General features: G+C 40.7%; 1 pseudogene; it reads left to right on the top strand.

The window, feature by feature from the left end:
* Positions 1-12,743: 12,743 nt before the first annotated feature.
* LOC124560917 lies at positions 12,744-12,861 on the top strand (annotated as a pseudogene).
* The last annotated feature ends 6,118 nt before the right edge of the window (positions 12,862-18,979 follow it).

Genomic DNA, 18,979 nt, shown 5'->3' with positions numbered 1-18,979 from the left:
CAGCAATTTAACTATGACATCTGTTACGTGAAAGGGACCGACAATGGCGTTGCGGATGAGCTGTCGCGGTTGCCCGAGTCTAATCAAGATGTATTGAAAGATGAGTCAGATGGAGTGGTCAAATTATACTATTTTAAAGAAGTTGAGGGACGCAAATTAATAGTGAACTTCTGTAAGAATCTACGTCGTCATCAGAACGAGGACGGTTGTTTAAATATGGTGAAAACCCGATATGACGAAAGTAGTCCAGAAGGAGAGAAATTAAGGAAGTATTACAAGATATACGATCATATCTTGTACATACGTAAGGGTGAAGATAGTAATATTTGGCGGGTACGCTGGCCCATTAAATACGTCACGGAAGTAATAGACTACTACCATTTGGCGTATGGTCACTGTGGAGCAAAGAAATGTACGGAAAAGTTGAGTGAAGTAGTGCATTTTAACAACATGTTAGAACGCGTTACTGACAGAGTGAAAACTTGCGATTTATGTCAGAAGGTGAAGGTTACCAACTGTACGAGTCGTGGTCCTATGCAAAGTATAAGGCCTAACGACACCTTTGAATTACTATGCGTGGACTTGTACGGAACTTTGCCCAAGTCATCAGGAAACTTTGCCTACATTTTAGTAGTGCTAGAAGCTTTTTCCAAGTTCATCAAGCTATACCCAATTAGGAAAGCTACAGCCAAAGCTGTCTATAGCAAGCTTGTGAACGATTATTTTGTTCATATTGGTAAGCCCAAGGCGATTCTATCAGACAATGGGGCACAATTTACTTCTATGTTGTGGAATGAAGGCATGGAAAGTAATGGGGTCGAGGTGATCCATATTTCAGCTTATTGTCCGGCTGGGAATCCCGCTGAGAGGTATATGCGCGAGCTAGGCCGACTGTGCCGTACCTATTGCCATCACAACCATAGGGCATGGGGCAAATATGTAGCAGTATTTGAGAGAATTATGAACACCTTGAGACATGAATCGACGGGATTTTCTCCAGAGGAAATCCTGTTGGATGACAGAAGTAAAAGTTTAGTGGAAGAGATAATCAAATTCCCTCCACGGATTGACATTAGTATTGGTGTGAAAAAAGATCGTTTGCGAGAAGTAATGAAGCTAAAAGCCGATGCTCGCATACGTCGTCATGACGCTAAAGCGCGTTTTGCTAAGTTTGCAATCGGAGACTAAGTAATTGTAAAAGCTCATGAGAAATCGAGCGAGATAGACCATGAAATCTCTAAATTTAAGTTTGTTTATAATGGACCATATAAAGTCATTGGTATACCTCGCACAAATGCTTATTGCTTAGAGTATCCAAGCTCTGGAAAACTATTAGGTATACGGAACATTGTAGACTTGAAATTGTACCGACCTAGGATTGATTAATACCACAGAATGAGTTATTTGCACAGTATGTAAATATAGAGTGTAAGATTTAAGGATTTGCTAGGTTGCCATGCTTATGCCTGACCAAGAGGTCATTAAAGAAGTTGTAATTAATAAGTAATTAATTTTGACTGAATGATTTAAGAGGAATTGATTAATAACCATTTGAAAAATCCAAGCTGCTAGTTTAAGTTTTCAGCTGAGTCACTGTAGATTAAGGAATGTAAATATGATTTTGTAACTAGCTGTAAGATTTCATAAATATGTGATTTACTAGTCATTGTCGATGTACTTAGACGCTATTTTAAGCTTCAGGCTAGTACATACGTGTGATGGTGGACAGTGTTGAGTTATCCACTGTGATAGAATTAATGGACTCCTTGAGATTACTCGGGAGTGAGTTTTACGGAAAGAATTCAGTGAAACGGACGTTCTGGAAATGCCGTTACACAGGCGAGTGAGATCAAGCGTGCCGCGCAGGCGGGCGCAACAATACTGGCGAGCCGGAGCCGCTGTCGGCTCTTGTGCCGGTCGGCATTCTTTGTACTTGCGGGTACGGAAGGCGGAGTTGTTTTTCTTCCCGGACAGCTGATGTGAAAGAATTCTGTTGTCAATATTAATGTTTTTGTCGATCTGCTGTATATTATTTCTTGTTTAGCGATAATTGGACTCTCATGACGAGAATATTAATTATGAAAAGGTTACATAAAAATGTGTATAATATGTAATTAATTATTAATATGCGTATTTTGATATACCTGTTTTTTATGACCATGTACTGTGATTAATTTTATAAATAGTATTCCATTTCTTGATAGTGTTACGAATTTTAATGATTTTGGAATAGCTAAACCATTTTCTATGTTTTCTATTAATTTTAATATGCTGTCAACTTGTTTTATTTTGTGCAGGATGACAGAGTGGAATAAGATTAGGAGTGTCGCCACTCAATTATTATGGTCGAAAAATTGATTTATGTTTAATTAGACGAATGCTAAATTTTGTTGATGTTTTGAGCATATGCATTTCCGCTGTTTCTTTTTTGGGACATTTTCTGAGTCTGTTTACGTTACACGAACATCCTCAGACAATGTGGGGCACGTGTAACGCCGGAAATGCATATCCTCCTATTTCTATCTATTGCACTGCAAATTTTTTTCCTTATTTTGTCACCTGAAGATATGACGTTTCTGTCTCTTTATATATATATATTATAATTGTTTTACTGTTCGTATATATATATATATTTATGCATTTATGTTGATTTGTTTTGTGAATATTAATTGTATTTTACGCTGGGTCTTGCCTAGGGAAAACTATGCTATCGAACGAATACATCGATAGGTCGTGTGAAGATCGAAAGTGTGTAGGAGCTTTGGTAGTGTTAACGCTGTCGCGTGGAGCGCGGTCAGAGAGAGAGTCTGGCTGGAGTAGTGCAGTGGAGCAGGTGTGTTGTGTGACGCTCCCGCGAGTTGCCGCGCTTTCGGGTTTTGGCAGCATGTAATTGCGCTCGACTTGCTATGTTAGTTTCTGACATGGTGTCGCGGACGGGAAGCATTAGCTGGCGCACATCAAGAGCCCGTTTCGTCTGGTGACCGTGTCGAGTAGAAGGCGCGCCAACATCCAGCTTCTGCAACAGCGACGGCCGACAATGAGTGACTGTCGCTACCTCCTCGATCGACGGCTTCAAACCTTCAATCAACCAACAAGGAAGACTGGAAGCACGTAAACTTTTAGAACTGTATGGCAGACCTCAGCTTTTCAAACTGTTCCATTTTCATAACTAAATTACAGCAACTTAGCATGAACCTTTGTTGCCCATTGTCCCAATTGCATTGCCAAGCAGGGTCCCTTCCTTTTCCGAAATGAGCCCGAGTGTCGTTGAAATTCAAACGCCAGCATCATTCGATTCGACTGATTTAATTTCAAAGTTCAGTTAAAGTATTCATAGCTGGCTACAATATTTAGATTACACAAGCACAAATTAAGAGTGCGAGTTTTGTTACCATATTTTAGCTTACCTGTGACTGCAGCTCAGCTTGGTACGTACAAAATTTTACTATTGTTAATTGTTCAGAATCATTTAATTCAAGTTCAAAGTTAAATCTCTTATTTTTAAATTGCGTAGATTCAAGTAGCTTTTGAAATGATTGTTGAGGTAGTCCAAGACTAACCGTATTTTACTGAATTTCGATGTGCTTCTGAAAGAAAGCTCACTATTAACTTCAGTCACTAATTTAACGTTCGATTTTCCGGTTTTATTAATTCTTTTGCTAAATTAAGTCAGAGTGTAGCGAAATTTATTACTTCTGACAAACTTTCAGTTTTCACACTACACGTGTCAACCTTCAGTTGCCACGCTTCTAGTGCTAATTATATGTGTAATAACCTTTCTTTTTCAGTTACTATAGTAATTGTCCTTAGGACTGGCGACCGTAATTTCCCCCAAATCTCAAATATCTAATTACCGCTAGTTAATTGTTAACGTCACGGCCGCACATTTACTTTCTTTATTAACTTTACCCCTTTTCAAAATTAATTTCCACCAGTTTCATTTGCATTTTTCCTTTAATTTAGATTTAACCCTTTCCTCGCTCTTTACCGACAGATTAACTTCGGTGACGATTGCTTTTCCCAAATTTCCATTAGGTACACTCGGTTTAATTTTTCACTGTCATTAAGGTCGATAAGAGAGGGGGAGGTTACACTCTCTTACCATCTCACACGAGTTTATTAGTTTTCGCCTACTTCCTATCGATTCCTAAGCTATGAGTTTTCATTTTCTGACACTTGGGCTTGGTTATTGATGCCGTAGCCACCCCAAGTTGATTTTTCGGTAGGGTCTTCTCTTTCACTCGCACAACTTGGTTCAGTATATTAGGAGCTGTTCACGCCATTAGCGGTCCCACCAAACACTTTCTGCAGATCAGAAACACGCTTTGGATTAAGTCCACTTATGGAGATCAGAACCACATTTTGGGTAAATTCCACTCACAGAACCTATCCTGCTCACAGTAATATTTTTGTAAGGAAAAACATATTTATTAATCGATTTTGACTAGGTCTCTGCGAGTTCATCTGATTCGAAGCATGCTTCGATCCAGCATACAGCTGTTCTTTTGTTCGTCTTTAATGTTGTAAAAGGAAGAGGTCCCTGCAGACTCATCTGATCCGACACGTGCTTACATCTACAGGAGAACTGTTTTAGGTTCTTGAAATGTATAAAAAGAAAATTTTTAAGTTTAGTAACAAATCTTTATTTAGATTTAGAATCAGACGTGCTAGGAATAGACTCTAAGTTTTTGCTTATTTTGCTATCCCTATAAACAATCTGAAGATGCCCTATGAAGGCGAATAACGTAGTTCATAATGGAATAAATTGAACAAAGACTGTTTTTTATTGAAAAACTTAATAATTAGTTCTATGTTTAAGGATCGAGATGCTTTTCTCTTTCTTGTGTAATACTGAAGAAATGCCGCTTAGTTTTTTAAAGTAATATGTTTATTTATACGTTTCAAAGGAAAACAACTTTTTCAGTTTGTTGATGGCTAAATACCGTAATCGTTGAAGCCTAAATAGTGTAACTGTTGATAGCTAAACAGTTTAATTAGGATTTTGTCATGGCGGTTTGTTTTTCTTCTCCTTGCAGTCTTGTATCCATGTTACAATGACAACCAGGTATCTCTGCAACTGTTAAATGTGTCTGCTCCTTTTTGTTGCAGTATGTTATGTTGTGTACTGACGTAGCAGTAAAAACATTGTGGATTTGTACTACATTCACGATGTGCCCTAACGCATAGCAATGGACGGGCACTAACACCGGACAAGCGAAGACTTCCAGTTTACACGGCTACACAGGGCTTGACAATGCGTCTAACCTGTCCGGATATGCACTGTAATGAAGTAGGCACTATATAACTCGGTCTGAAACTTCCGTATGCACACTATTTACGTGACGTCAAGAACCATTCATCCAGTATTTGAGAATGAGAGCACTTGGTAACATGCAACAAACTTTTCCCATAATTTTAAACCTTTTCGAAAGTTTTTCGCACCGATGCCCTACACAAAGTAACGAAAGGGAAAAAGATTATCGCTTATAACATTTCCACTGCTAATCAAGTAAAACTGCAGAAGCAGACATGAAGTCATAATTTACTACTTCTTTACTAATAACTCTATTCGCAACACATTATGCACGTAGTATTCACACATACCACTCAACGTACCTGCAAAATTATATCATTGTAGGACACTCAGTTGAACACTGTAAACAGTTCTCAAAATCGGTTGCATAAATATTTACACACGGGAGTTCGATCCTTTAAAGAGGTGTGTGTGTGTGTGTGTGTGTGTGTGTGTGTGTGCGCGCGCGCGCGCGTGCGCGCGCATGGAGGATAGGGTATTTACCGGTTTCAAAATACTCAGAAAACATTTCTGAACAACCTTCGGAACTTTGTCGCTGGAGTTCGGATTCACCCTTATTTCTGTGTTTTTCCGACATGTTTCACCAAGATACAGAAAGCGACATGGACAATTATCAACACACCTAAAAAATGCATCTCAAAAGGGTCAGAACACGGGCAGCACAAAAACAGTGGCGTGCTGCATCAACTATAGATCTATTCGTGAAATGGGAAGGCAGTCATATAGGTTGAAGTGCACTTACGGTGTCCATGGCTGTTGGGTTGCGTGCCGATGTTGTCAACAACTAAGGTAGCGTCATGAACTTCCAGAACTGAAAACAACGAATCGTCGGACGATTGTAGGTAGCCAGCCAGAATGTGAGTGTGTAGTTTTTTATGGTTCATAAATAAAGTTCTATTATGTTAGAATATAATCAGACTGTGGAACGTTTTAGTAAAATCGAAAATAAGACATACAGATAGGTTATAGCAATGACGAACGTATTACCTCTGGCAACACTTGCACAACTATTTCGGGAATCGTATTTTCGCTTCACCAACTCATAAGCAAAAATCTGTCAGCATATCTAACTCTTCAGATTCACCGAAAAAAAATACAAAAATCAATAATCAACCTTAAAAATCACACTAATCGAATTAATAAAAGGTATCCTTGCGGTCTCCACATCGAAAGCAAATTGAATTAATTTTTATCTTCTGCCTAAGCAAATCATTAGATTCAACGATTGCCCACGACCACCGTCACGAATTGCCAACTTCAGGATGCAACAAGAGCCAAAGTTCATGATAAATTGTACTTAAACGTCATTTGCAGTCTTTATTTCTTTGTGAAACGTGAAGGCAAAGATGTAAAAGTGATCGCAGCGGTCGACAGAGAAATGGACTGCCACAGACAATTAATTGATCGCCGAAGCTAAGATGATAAAATTTCATAATGTTTTATATATATATAACAGAATTTAGGGCAGTAACTTCTCTGTTCTTCTTGACTTCCCGACGAGTGCAGACGCAAGTAGCAATGTATCTTTACCTGTAATAGTCGTGTTTTGTCTATTGAAACGTTTAGCCGCCATTAGAAATTAGAAACAAGTGGGATTCTTAGCCACATATGTAATAGCTCTCTGAAGCAGGTTATGTTCCTAGATAGACTGAAGTATGCCACTGTTAAACCACTGCATAAAAAAAGGGATACGTCTGACGTCAACAACTACCGCCCAATCTCTCTACTGACTGCCTTATCCAAAATTTTTGAAAAACTAATGTATTGTAGAGTAGCTTCACACCTTTGTAAGAATAAAGTTTTAACAAAATGTCAGTTTGGTTTCCAAAAGCGTTTTTCAACGGAAAATGCTATATATACTTTCACTAATGAAATATTAAATGGTCTGAGCAACCGGAAGTCACCCGTTGGGATTTGTTGTGATCTATCAAAGGCTTTTGATTGTGTAAATCATGGAATACTTCTAGATAAGCTCAAGTACTGTGGTATGAATGGGACAATGCTCCAATGATTTAAAACATACCTAACTGGAAGAGTGCAGAAAGTTGAAATAAGCAGTTCACATAATAAGCAGAAAACTGGTGATTTCTCAAACTGGAGAACAATCAAGAATGGGGTGCCGCAAGGTTTGGTCTTGGGTCCCCTGCTGTTCTTAATATATATTAATGACTTGCCATTCTTTATTCACGAAGATGCAAAGCTGGTACTTTTTGCTGATGATACAAGTACAGCTATCACACCCAGCAGACAAAAATTAACTAGTGAAATTGTAAACGATGTTTTTCAGAAAATCATTAAGTGGTTCTGTGCAAATGGGCTTTCATTGAACTTTGACAAAACACAGTATATACAGTTCCACTCAGTAAATGGAATGACACCATTGATAAATATAGACTTCGATCAGAAATCGGTAGCTAAGATAGAATATTCAAAAATTCTAGGTGTATGCATTGATAAAGGGTTGAACTGGAAAAAAACACACTGAGGATCTGCTGAAACTTTTGAGTTCAGCTACTTATGCTATTAGGGTAATTGCAAATTTTGGCGATATACATCTGAGTAAATTAGCTTACCATGCCTATTTTCACTATTTTCATTCTCTGCTTTCGTATGGAATCATATTCTGGGGTAACTCATCATTGAGTGAAAGAGTGTTCATTGCACAAAAGCGTGTAATCAGAATAACTGCTGGAGCTCATCCAAGATCATTCTGCAGACGCTTATTCAAAGAGCTAGAGATCTTCACTGTAGCCTCACAATATATATATATATATATATATACATATATATATATATATATATATATATATATATATATATGTATATGTATATGTATATATATATTCACTTATGAAATTTGTTATTAACAATCCGAACGAATTCAAAAGTAATAGCAGCGTACATGGCTACAACACTAGGAGAAAGGATGATCTTCACTACTCAAGGTTAAATATAACTTTGGCTCAGAAGGGGGTAAATTACGCTGCCACAAAGGTCTTTGGTCACTTACCTAATAGCATCAAAAGTCTGACAGATAGCCATATAACATTTAAAAGGAATTTCTTAATGGCAACTCCTTCTACTCATTAGATGAATTTTCGGATATAATAAGTGGGTAATTTCCCCAACCCCCACAAAAAAATAAAAGATATTGTTATGTAATATTTTGTGTAATGTAATATCTTGTATAGACACCTTTTTATTAACCTGACACGTTCCACATCATTACGAAGTGTCGTATTCATGATCTATGGAACAAGTACTAATCTAATCTAATCTAATTAGGGGCAAGATTCTCTAAAAAAGTGTGTATCGTAAGAAACTTATGTTCTAGAACATAATCATGTATGACAAAGTGTGCTACCATTTTATAGATACTTTTCCCAGCCATAATACCTACTTTTTCTGCAAATTTAACTTTTTTTTTAGACGGAGCAGAACGACGGCTGGCGGGAGCTGCCGCCGTTAGGAACATAGAAATTAAATATTTCAGCAGCCCTCCGGCAGCGTGGGAGAAAGGAAAGTCATGTTGTTGTTGTTGTGGTCTTCAGTCCTGAGACTGGTTTGATGCAGCTCTCCATGCTACTCTATCCTGTGCAAGCTTCTTCATCTCCCAGTACCTACTGCAACCTACATCCTTCTGAATCTGCTTAGTATACTGGTCTCTTGGTCTCCCTCTACGATTTTTACCCTCCACGCTGCCCTCCAGTGCTAAATTTGTGATCCCTTGATGCCTCAAAACATGTCCTACCAACCGATCCCTTCTTCTAGTCAAGTTGTGCTAAAAACTTCTCTTCTCCCCAATCCTATTCAATACCTCCTCATTAGTTACGTGATCTACCCACCTTATCTTCAGCATTCTTCTGTAGCACCACATTTCGAAAGCTTCTATTCTCTTCCTGTCCAAACTGGTTATCGTCCATGTTTCACTTCCATACATGGCTACACTCCATACAAATACTTTCAGAAACGACTCCCTGACACTTAAATCTATACTCGATGTTAACAAATTTCTCTTCTTCAGAAACGATTTCCTTGCCATTGCCAGTCTACATTTTATATCCTCTCTACTTCGACCATCATCAGTTATTTTACTCCCTAAATAGCAACACTCCTTTACTACTTTAAGTGTCTCATTTCCTAATCTAATCCCCTCAGCATCACCCGATTTAATTTGACTACATTCCATTATCCTCGTTTTGCTTTTGTTGATATTCATCTTATATCCTCCTTTCAAGACACTGTCCATTCCGTTCAACTGCTCTTCCAAGTCCTTTGCTGTCTCTGACAGAATTACAATGTCATCGGCGAACCTCAAAGTTTTTATTTCTTCTCCATGGATTTTAATGCCTACTCCGAATTTTTCTTTTGTTTCGTTTACTGCTTGCTCAATATACAGATTGAATAACATCGGGGAGAGGCTACAACCCTGTCTCACTCCTTTCCCAACCACTGCTTCCCTTTCATGCCCTGCGACTCTTATAACTGCCATCTGATTTCTGTACAAATTGTAAATAGCCTTTCGCTCCCTGTATTTTACCCCTGCCACCTTTAGAATTTGAAAGAGAGTATTCCAGTTAACGTTGTCAAAAGCTTTCTCTAAGTCTACAAATGCTAGAAACGTAGGTTTGCCTTTTCTTAATCTTTCTTCTAAGATAAGTCGTAAGGTTAGTATTGCCTCACGTGTTCCAACATTTCTACGGAATCCAAACTGATCTTCCCCGAGGTCCGCTTCTACCAGTTTTTCCATTCGTCTGTAAAGAATTCGCGTTAGTATTTTGCAGTTGTGACTTATTAAACTGATAGTTCGGTAATTTTCACATCTGTCAACACCTGCTTTCTTTGGGATTGGAATTATTATATTCTTCTTGAAGTCTGTGGGTATTTCGCCTGTCTCATACATCTTGCTCACCAGATGGTAGAGTTTTGTCATGACTGGCTTTCCCAAGGCCATCAGTAGTTCTAATGGAAAGTTGTCTACTCCCAGGGCCTTGTTTCGACTCAGGTCTTTCAGTGCTCTGTCAGACTCTTCACGCAGTATCTTATCTCCCATTTCATCTTCATCTACATCCTCTTGCATTTCCATAATATTGTCCTCAAGTACATCGCCCTTGTATAAACCCTCTGTATACTCCTTCCACCTTTCTGCCTTATCTTCTTTGCTTAGAACTGTGTTGCCATCTGAGCTCTTGATATTCATACAAGTGGTTCTCTTCTCTCCAAAGGTCTCTTTAATTTTCCTGTAGGCAGTATCTATCTTACCCCTAGTGAGACAAGCCTCTACATCCTTACATTTGTCCTCTAGCCATCCCTGCTTAGCCATTTTGCACTTCCTGTCGATCTCATTTTTGAGACGTTTGTATTCCTTTTTGCCTGCTTCATTTACTGCATTTTTATATTTTCTCCTTTCATCAATTAAATTCAATATTTCTTCTGTTACCCAAGGATTTCTATTAGCCCTCGTCTTTTTACCTACTTGATCCTCTGCTGCCTTCACTACTTCATCCCTCAGAGTTACCCATTCTTCTTCTACTGTATTTCTTTCCCCCATTCCTGTCAATTGTTCCCTTATGCTTTCCCTGAAACTCTGTACAACCTCTGGTTCTTTCAGTTTATCCAGGTCCCATCTCTTTAAATTCCCGCCTTTTTGCAGTTTCTTCAGTTTCAATCTGCAGTTCATAACCAATATATTGTGGTCAGAATGCACATCTGCCCCTGGAAATGTCTTACAATTAAAAACCTGCTTCCTAAATCTCTGTCTTACCATTATGTAATCTACCTGATACCTTTTAGTATCTCCAGGATTCTTCCAGGTATACAACCTTCTTTCTTGATTCTTGAACCAAGTGTTAGCTATGATTAAGTTATGCTCTGTGCAAAATTCTACAAGGCGGCTTCCTCTTTCATTTCTTCCCCCAATCCATATTCACCTACTATGTTTCCTTCTCTCCCTTTCCCTACTGACGAATTCCAGTCACCCATGACTATTAAATCTTCGTCTCCCTTCACTACCTGAATAATTTCTTTTATTTCATCAGACATTTCATCAATTTCTTCTGCAGAGCTAGTTGGCACATATGAAAGTAATAACAGGAAATAATATTAATCCTTTTCACTTTCAGTAAAATCAGCAGATGCGGAAGGGATATTTTATTTCATTGTGAATTTTTAGCTAGACATTGGCAAAGATGAGAAAATACTACATTCTGAATTTCACGTAAAATTTCATACCAAATAATTAATTTTGCTAAGATTCCTGGTGAGTTAGGTCTGATCTGACTGTAAGAAATTCAATTACCTTTTGTGTCTCATGTTCCAAGAGCAGCTTGGGAAAAATATTTTAGCGCGCCAAAGAAATCCGCTGTATATTTTTCAAGTGTAGCAATATAATAATATACAACGTGTTCATAACCATTAGCTAAAGTTTTAGTAACCAAAATCAAGCGATATAATACAGCAAACAATAGGAACAGCTACAAATTAATTTCTTTACGCAGTCAGACCAGAGAATGCAAATAATAAATTATATATAATTCGCACTGATAGAAAATCCCACCACCCGATTAACTTCATGTTATTATTCATCTCTCCGTAGACAATATTACAGAGTATGATTTAAAATGAGATTTGCATTGTTGCGTTGTTGGAAAATGGCTGAGTGATATTCATCTGAAATTCTTATTATTTACCCCGACAAGACGCAACGAAATGTAATATACAAAATTAAGATCAAACAAAAGGAGAGACAGAATAGCACTCAACACAATCCACCACAGGAGGATATCGAGACCATAATGTTTATGGTTAAGAAGACATACTAAACGATGTGATTAAACTGCTAGATGTTAACCTAGCCAGACACGCGGCAAGGGAAGCACATAGTGGAAAGATAACTGGGAGGATAATAGGGTATTTTGTCACTCTCCAATGAGGAGCATGTGTGAGGGCCATAAGGTGCTGGTATTGGATGTCTTACTTTGTGTTTGCAGCTAACCATTTGTGTAGATCGAATTGTGTGTTCACAGTTCCGAGAAGAATGAATCTATCAAGAGAAGAAAGACCGCAATGAAGAATGTCATTTGGAAAACGACATAATGGTGTTTCGTTTTGGCTGTTTCATTGCTTGTACATACTGTCAGCAGTAAATAAATTTGTTTATTTCTCGTGTGTCGTCTATCGGTGGGTCGTCAATTACATAGTTGGTTGAGTTTTACTTATGGGACGACTCAGTGATTGACTGCTAGTCTAGTTGCGTTGATCAAATGTATGGTGCCAGTGGATGATGATATGTTTATTTATCATTGTAAGTCATTTGCAGTGGGAGACTGCAATCAGCAAGTAAACTGTTGTGTAGCTTTCTTAGTGGAATGCATGTTGTATGAGATTAGGGTGCTGGTTTCTTAAATTGCATCGACCTGTACTGTAGCCTGCCAACGGCCTTGACGCAGTGGTAACACCGGTTCCCGTCAGATCACCGAAGTTAAGCGCTGTCGGGCTGGGCTAGCACTTGGATGGGTGACCATCTGGTCTGCCGAGCTCTGTTGGCAAGCGGGGTGCCCTCAGCCCTCATGAGGCAAACTGAGGAGCTACTTGATTGAGAAGTAGCGGCTCCGGTCTCGGAAACTGACCTACGGCTGGGAGAGCGGTGTGCTGACCACATGCCCCTCCATATCCACATCCAGTGACGCCTGTGGGCTGAGGATGACACGGCGGCCGGTCGGTACCTTCGGGCCTTCATGGCCTGTTCAGGAGTTTTATCCTGTATCCTGAAGGAGACCTCATTTTTCTTAGATGATATCACATTCATCCTGTTTGTGTATAGTTAGTTTCATAATTTTCCTTTTTTTTTCTTTCAAAAATATGTCACGAATTGGAAATTTTTAGGGGTTGAGTGTTGTTGGAGTACATTTAAAGCTATGAGGGCACTTAGTAACGAATTGTGGAACTCTGTAATCGGATGTAAGAGCCATGGAATTTTAATTCAATATTAATGTGTATATGACTTAGGGAACTTTAGAAACTCGTCTACAGGAATGGCATTCCAGTATTGGTGTATAGATGTGTACTGACATTTGCACTTTCAATGTTGTGCGGTATTCCACAATGTTGGAGAGAGCGACAGCAATCGTAGAAACAGCCGTAGTGGGAGTCCTGTGGAGCAGTTACCAGCGGAGTACGGACGAACCAACAGCCTGCCTGTTGCCAGGTTAATAAGAGCCCACCCCATATTCGTTCCCCGAGAAAACCTGAGCTGCCCCCAGCTGAACCAACGACACTCTCAAGGATGGCACCTGGAACTGGGCCTTTTGGTCTGCAAAAGTTTCCGCCTCTGCAAAAGTAGTTGCGTCGAGAATGAGGACTAGATGAACAGACTGGATCATCGCTACCCAGTGTTTTAGCAAAAGTAACAGGGAGTAGTGAAGTAGTCAGAAAGCCACCGTAAACTATTGCATTAGCAGCCGCAGTGTGGCGACCTGTGGGGCAGAATAACGTGCACCTAAGTGTATCACGAGATGAGGCTAGCCACACTCTGAAGAAGGGGTAGTGAGCGTAGTAAGCGTAGCAGTGCGGCGGCGCGGTTCTTTCCGTCCCTTTACGAGGGACCTGCACCTACCTGTGAACATTGTCTCAACATTTCATCAGTAGGGAAGCCGAGTGAAACCTACTGTACTTCGACGTGAACCAGGCTGCAATTAAAGTCACTAATCTTCGTTTCGGGAGAAAGTTTTGTCACTAAATGAAAGGTTGGGAATTTTGTCCTCAATTAATATATTCTGAAACTTAGGTGAACAAAAATTCTGATTGTTTTTGATTGAGAAAGCTCGCCAAATATTAAGTCTGTCGGTACCTAATGCAGTCACAGTTTTTAGCCACCGACCCGCTCAATACTCCACGCGAAATATGTCTTTTCTCGCCACAAAATTCACTTAAAAATTCCGAAATTTCTACACACACATCGGAATAATTATGCCGTCACTTTACCACACTTTTGATGTATGAAACAATGCTAGATCGGGCAACTTATCATTTCCATCGGAACTACTACTACACACGTCCAAACTGTTTCATGGCTAGACTCCGACTCCTGTTTAGAATACTCTAAGTCTTCTCTACCAGCAGAGAAAGGCGCGCGAAGAATATTGCTTTACCATTGGTCAGTTTACTTAACAGCCAATAGCAAAACAACATTCTCCCGCGTCAGTCCGCGTTTTTCATCCATAACCAATCGCAAAATAGTAAACCTCACGACTGCACTTTTTACCGACGTAATTATTTAATATCCTGAAGTTTTGTTTATGCATAAAGTTATTTACTATTGTTATTTATACCTGAATTAACTTTCCCTTTACCATAAACTTACTTTACAAATCTATTCTACAAAAATCCACTTTGTCCATATCCACACTTCTTCGAAATGTTCCCACGCTAAATGCTACTACATAACTCGTTAAACAATTATCTTCATATTAACCGTAAACCACACTCACATATCATTCATACTGATAAAACACATTTATAACATTTTAAATACACAAATAGACGTAACAACACTTTGTGAAAATACTAGAACAGTTTATGAAAAACATTCTATTACTTTAGTGCACTCTAGTGGTCACAATCGAAACTAAAATCACAGTTGCCCTATCCAATACTGTCCTCTATCGGCTGATACGTAAACTACGTGCGCGTCCAGTCTCGCGTCACCATCTGCCACTATCCAGCTTTGAGACACATCTCCCACTTAACCGCCTCCAAGGCAGCATCGTTATACGGCGCTACGCCTTTCGATGCAAGTCTGTTGTTATGGACGACGTAAGTAGGTGCCAGATTTTAATGAAACAAATGCTCTCTTTGGGGCAATAAAAATATGTCCGAATTTTGAGGGAAATTCATTCCTTTCTATGGGGTCCAGCAGTACCACCACGACGCCTGGCTCACACCATTCAGCGAGACAACTAGACAGACCAGCAGCAGACACCGGTTCCCAATTGATCTGTGTCCATTTGGGCCAACGCTTAGTTCCTCACAGGGCTTAGCCCACACCACTGTCAACCTGCCGCCTGTGACTGCTGTCGCCTGCACTGAGTTCCCCAGAGCAGTCAGCGCCTCAGCAACAGCCGCCGTCCGACTCTTCCCAGAGGGCAGTGGGTCCAAACCCGTTTACAGCAGTCTCCAAGCGCTGCCGCAGTGAACGCTTACGGGGCTGAGATGCCTCTCCAAGCGCCACCGTCAACGGAGGCGCCGTCCATGTTCTAGCCATGGCATACAGAGGCGAGGAACCATCCATGGGCCAGCTGTCAGCAACGCAAGACACCTACTCAGCATATGGACCAGAGACATGCAATAGTTATAACATGCGCTTGCGCCTGCAACGTAACGTGAAGACTGATGTGTCAGGTGGGAACTATTTTGCTGTCGGTTTTGTCGTCTCATATTCTTCATACCATACGGAACTTGGCAGATGATTAAGCAGAGCCCACACATTAATGCTAGTTGTCCCACGCAAATTTTCACTCTACATGTAGCGAAACTGCAGCATGAGTCAGGACGATTTAATTTATAACTTCTTTACTGCTAACTATATTCGCGGCAGATTTTGCAAAAATTATTCAAACTTTCCACTCAGTGTGCTAGAAAAATTATATCAATGTATGACGTATCGTCCAGGAGTATGGTGTCATGAACCCTGAGGTGCGTGAGAAACCCGCACCGTGCATGACGTTTCAATTTACTACTTCCTTACTCTTTACTCTACTAGCAACGCACTTCGCAGACAGTACGCACATATCACGCTAAATCTACCTACAATGATATACCATTGTACGACAAGCAGTTCAGGAGACACACTATGTGATCAAAAGTATCCGGAGACATGGCTGAAAATGACTCAAACGTTCGTGGCGCCACCCATCGGTAATGCTGGAATTCAATATGGCCCACCCTTAGCCTTGATGACAGCTTCCACTCTCGCAGGCATACGTTTAATCAGGTGCTGGAAGGTTTCTTGGGAAATGGCAGCCCATTCCTCACGGACTGCTGCAACAAGGAGAGGTATCGATGTCAGTCGGTGAAACCTGGCACGAAGTCGGCGTTCCAAAACATCCCAAAGGTGTTCTATAGGATTCAGGCCAGGACTCTGTGCAGGCCAATCCATTACAGGGATGTTATTGTCGTGTAACCACTCCGCCACAGGCCATGCACTACGAACAGGTGCTCGATCGTGCTGAAACAAGCAATCGCCATCCCCGAATTGCTCTTGAACAGTGGGAAGCAAGAAGATGCTTACAACATCAATATAGGCTTTTGCTGTGATAGTGCCACGCAAAACAACAAGGGGTGCAAGCCCCCTCCATGAAAAACACGACCACACCATAACACCGCCGCCTCCGAATTTTACTGTTAGCACTACATACTCTGGCAGATGACGTTCACCGGGCATTCGCCACGCCCACACCCCGCCGTCGGATCGCCACATTGTGTACCGTGATTCGTCACTCCACACAACGTTTTTCCACTGTTCAGTCGTCCCATGTTTACGCTCCTTACACCAAGCGAGGCGTCGTTTGGCATTTACCGACGTGATGTGTGGCTTATGAGAGCCGCTCGACCATGAAATCGAAGTTTTCTCACCTCCCGCCTAACTGTCATAGTACTTGCAGTGGATCATGATATAGTTTGGAATTCCTGTGTGATGGTCTAGATAGATGTCTGCCTATTACACATTACGACCCTCGTCAACTGTCGGCGGCCTCTGTCAGTCAACAGACGACGTCGGCCAGAACGCTGTTGTGCTGCACGTGTCCCTTCACGTTTCCACTTCACTATCACATCGGAAACAGTGGACCTAGGGATGTTTAGGAGTGTGGAAGTCTCGCTTACAGACGTATGACACAAGTTACAGCCAATCACCTGATCACATTCGAAGTCCTTGAATTCCGCGGAGCGCCCCATTCTGCTCTCTCACGATGTCTGATGACTACCGAAGTCGCTGATATGGAGTACTTGGCAGTAGGTGGCAGCGCAACGCACCTAATATGAAAAACGTATGGTTTTGGGGGTGTTCGGATACTTAGTGTATGATGTCATCAGCATTGAGCTGCGTGAAATTGGATCTTCAGGGTGAATTTCGCTAGAGATGCAGGTGCGATATATGTACAAATACATGTAAAATAGGTTAAATATGTGTGACATGTTTGTGGCATTTACGTCCTCTCCCGGCCGTTGTCAGCTTTACACACCTTGATGTCGCTACTTCTCCTTCAGGTAGCTCCTAAGGTTGCCTCACGAAGCTTATTAGGTCCCATTGCTGCCAATGAAACATCCCTCGCAGTACCGGGAACTGAAGTCAGTTTCTCCACATGGCAATCATCCGCGCTGACCACTAACGTATAGAGGCGGACTTGCTCTATGTAAGAGAACATACAATTTCTTCATTGCTCGCACCACGCGTTATTTAGTCACTCCACAAGTGGCATCTAAAAAGATATAATTGTCAGTAACACACCAATATTATCTAGGAGAAACTAGTTTCAATAAATTCATCAAACCAGCCAAAGGATAAAACTTCTGCAAGAAGGTTTGTTGCGCTATTATGATTTTCAAGGTGCATATTAGAGAAGGCTGGCAAAACTACAAACCTTTGTAAATATCATGTAGTACCTAAAAACGTCCTGTGCCTTGCACATATAAAAAATTCTGGACACATTTCAGCTCATCTACCACTTACATCTCAGGCAGTATGTTTCACATGTAAACAGTTGAAGAAAGGATCACCTACAAGGAATCAATAAGTAAAAATATTTATGGATTGAAATTTACATATGCAACGTTTTACTATCAGAACAGAAAGATGTTGTGAACTCGTAATAAAGGAATAGAAATTCAAAATTTTTATTCATAATGTATGGGGAATTTTGGTTCCAAACAAAGGAAGATATTTTAGTTTCAGTTATTTGAAAATGCACGTTTAGCTGGGGCTCCAGTTAGCAAAAAAGCTGTCGCAAAAGGTGGAGGGCTTGCAAAACTGATTACCTGCCCCTCTGAGAGAAAAGCTTTGTCTTCAGACAGCACCTCTGTGGTGGTGTAAGAGAGTGCCACATCAACATCTCTAGTATGGCCGTCGCCTACTGCATCACAGCTACCTCCTGCTGCATCACCACTTCCATCACCACCGGCGCCTTCCAGATCATGCCCTCCATTGCAGGTGACACCTGCTGCATCATCTCCATCGTAACTCCCGCCCGCAGCATCATCACTCTCATAAGAGCCATTGGCTTCAAAATCGTGCTCTCCATTGCGGCTGACACCTGATGCATCATTGTCTCCATCACAACTATCACCTGCAAGATCACCACTTCTGTAACAGCCATTGACTTCCAAATCAAGCCCTCCATTTAGTCTGGAACCTGCTGCATCATTGTCACCATCACAGCTGTCACCTTCAGAATCACCATTTACATAACAGCCATTACATTCAAAATCGTGCCCTCCATTGAGGCTGACATCTGTTGCATTATTGTCCCCATCACAGCTTTCAACTGCAGTATCGCCACTTTCATAACAGCCACTTCCTTCCAAGTCATACCCTCCGTTGCAGCGGACACATTCTGCATCACTATCTCCATCACAGGTGTCTCCTTTAGCATCACCACTTCCATAGCATTC

Source organism: Schistocerca americana, chromosome 1 (assembly GCF_021461395.2).
Source record: "Schistocerca americana isolate TAMUIC-IGC-003095 chromosome 1, iqSchAmer2.1, whole genome shotgun sequence".
Lineage (NCBI taxonomy): Eukaryota > Metazoa > Arthropoda > Insecta > Orthoptera > Acrididae > Schistocerca > Schistocerca americana.
The sequence above is the reverse complement of the archived record's forward strand: the minus strand, read 5'-3'. Positions and strand labels throughout refer to the sequence as shown.